The following is a 711-nucleotide window of genomic DNA, read 5'->3' as shown; positions in this document are numbered from 1 at the left end:
CTCCATCCCTACCATTGGAGCAAACAACTTTGAGCTAAAACCTCAATTAGTTTCTCTGATGCAGCAGAACTGCAAGTTTCATGGACTTCCATCTGAAGATCCTTTTCAGTTCTTGACTGAATTCTTGCAGATCTGTGATACTGTTAAGACTAATAGAGTAGATCCTGAAGTCTACAGGCTCATGCTTTTCCCTTTTGCTGTGAGAGACAGAGCTAGAATATGGTTGGACTCTCAACCTAAGGATAGCCTGAACTCTTGGGATAAGCTAGTCAAGGCTTTCTTAGCCAAGTTCTTTCCTCAAAAGCTGAGTAAGCTTAGAGTGGATGTTCAAACCTTCAGACAGAAAGAAGGTGAATCCCTCTATGAAGCTTGGGAGAGATACAAGGAACTGACCAAAAAGTGTCCTTCTGACATGCTTTCAGAATGGACCATCCTGGATATATTCTATGATGGTCTGTCTGAATTAGCTAAGATGTCATTGGATACTTCTGCAGGTGGATCCATTCACCTAAAGAAAACACCTACAGAAGCTCAAGAACTCATTGACATGGTTGCTAAAAACCAGTTTATGTACACTTCTGAGAGGAATCCTGTGAGTAATGGGACGCCTCAGAAGAAGGGAGTTCTTGAAATTGATACTCTGAATGCCATATTGGCTCAGAATAAAATATTGACTCAGCAAGTCAATATAATTTCTCAGAGTCTGAATGG

At 40.9% G+C, this 711-nt stretch overlaps 1 non-coding gene across 1 annotated transcript; it reads right to left on the bottom strand.

The window, feature by feature from the left end:
• Nucleotides 1-310: 310 nt before the first annotated feature.
• Nucleotides 311-418, bottom strand: LOC148555259 (small nucleolar RNA R71). Its single transcript, XR_015886547.1, has one exon. It is a non-coding gene; the product is annotated as a small nucleolar RNA R71 (small nucleolar RNA).
• Between the last annotated feature and the right edge of the window lie 293 nt (nucleotides 419-711).

This window comes from Arachis ipaensis, chromosome B6 (genome assembly GCF_059453495.1).
Source record: "Arachis ipaensis isolate K30076 ecotype BB chromosome B6, ASM5945349v1, whole genome shotgun sequence".
In the NCBI taxonomy this organism is placed as follows: domain Eukaryota; kingdom Viridiplantae; phylum Streptophyta; class Magnoliopsida; order Fabales; family Fabaceae; genus Arachis; species Arachis ipaensis.
This window is presented reverse-complemented; position numbering and strand designations above follow the sequence as displayed.